Source organism: Eptatretus burgeri, chromosome 5, assembly GCF_056783735.1.
Source record: "Eptatretus burgeri isolate ZD-2024b chromosome 5, Ebu_testis_v1, whole genome shotgun sequence".
Lineage (NCBI taxonomy): Eukaryota > Metazoa > Chordata > Myxini > Myxiniformes > Myxinidae > Eptatretus > Eptatretus burgeri.
In genome coordinates, this window is record NC_140965.1 from 105276689 (window position 1) to 105278655 (window position 1967).

The following is a 1967-nucleotide window of genomic DNA, read 5'->3' on the forward strand; positions in this document are numbered from 1 at the left end:
TCGCTGAAGGAGAGAGTATTGCATTTGGGTCCTTTTGTTACTTGGCAAAAAAAACCTTTTTTTTTGACAAGTGTGTTGATTGATTCCGTTTGTTTGTTCGTTTGTTAGTTTGTGTGTTTGTTTGTCTGTCCGCTCACCCCCGGGCCTAAACCCTCTCAACTGATCGTTGAATTTTCAGAGATTAATGTCACCGACGCTGCGACGGTCAGGTATTGAAGTTTCGTAAAATTTGCTTGACCGAAAAGGTCTCCAGCCAATAGGCCAATTTTAGCCAAATTTTCGAAAATCCTCAAATTTCATCTTTAAATTGGAAATTTGAACATGGTTTGTACATCAGGTCAGGGAATTCAACAACTTATTATTTTGAGGTTATCTTTGGTCAAAAGGTCAACATAGGCCAAAAGGTCAACCTAAAATAGGACAAATTTTTTCATTGCTTCTAAAATTGTCAATTTTCATCCGATTGACTTTATTTGAAGACCATTTGCAGAACAGGTCGCTGAATTCAACAACATATTCATTTTGAGGTCAGCATAGACCAAAAGGTCAACATAGGACAAGTTTCTAAAATCCACAATTTTCATCTGATTGACTTGAAATTTGAAGAGCATTTGTATATCAGGTCAACAAATTTAACCACCTATTAATGTTGAGGTAAACATAGGCCAAAAGGTCAACATAGGCCATATTTCTAAAATCCTCAATTTTAATCCAATTGACTTGAAATTTGAAGAGCATTTGCATACCAGGTCATTGAATTCAACCACCGACTAGTTTTGAGGAAAGCGTAGGCCAACAGGCCAATTTGGGCCAAATTTTCTAAAATCCTTAATTTTCATCGGATTGACTTGAAATTTGAAAAGCATTTTCATGTCAGGTCGCTGAATTCAAACACCTATTAATTTTGATGTAAACATAGGCTAAAAGCCCAATTTGGGCCAAATTTTTTTTTCAATCTTCAATTTTCATCCGATTGAGTTGAAATTTGAAAAGGATTTACATCTTAGGTCACTAAATTCAACCACCTGTTATTTGTGTGGTCACCATAGGTGAAAAGGTCAATATCGAGAAAAAGATCAACATAGGCCAAATTTCTAAAATCCTCAATTTTAATCCACTTAACTTGAAATTTGAAGAGCATTTGCACATCACGTCGACAAATTCAATCACCTATAAATTTTGTGGCTAATATAGGCCACAAAGTCAAAATATGCCAAAAGGCCAATTTGGGCCAAATTTTCTAAAGCCTCAATTTTCATCCGACTGAGTTGAAATTTGAAAAGCGTTTTCATGTCAGGTCACTGAATTCAACTACCAATTAATTCTAAGGTTAAAAGGTCAACACAGGCCTAATTTCTAAAATTGATACATTGGGCCAAAAACTAAATATATAACAATATCTCAAAAAGTTGTGGACGAGTTGTCACAAAACAAGGTGGATGAGTTAAATAGGTTACAAGAACAAGCAGGTTGGATTTTGGTTCGGATCCAGCCAATCAGTGGGATACAAAACATTAACTGTTCCACCTGGCAGAGGTATGCATTTTCCTGAGTGCCATTCTACTTTGTGCTGTTTTGCCAAGTTGTCACTCTGAGTGATTTTCATTTGTTTGTCTGTCTGTTTGTTTCTTTGTATGCACAGAACTTTCGTGATTTTATCCGCAACCGCTTATCGGATTGAGACAAAATTTTCACCGTTGGTGTGATTACTCCTGTAGAATGTTTTAATGATAATTATGACATCATAGGTCACATCGTGTGACAGCCATGTTGGAAAAACAGAAAAATTTGGACCTCCGTATCTCTGAAACTACACCAAGGAAAAAATTGAAACTTGACATATTGCAAGTACTTCTCATGGGAAATGAGGGCTATTTATTATGATGTCATAGTTGCCTTTCTTATGACTTCATAATTGCATATGTAGTACGCTACATCCGATCAGTATGAAAATTTTGAGGGTCATC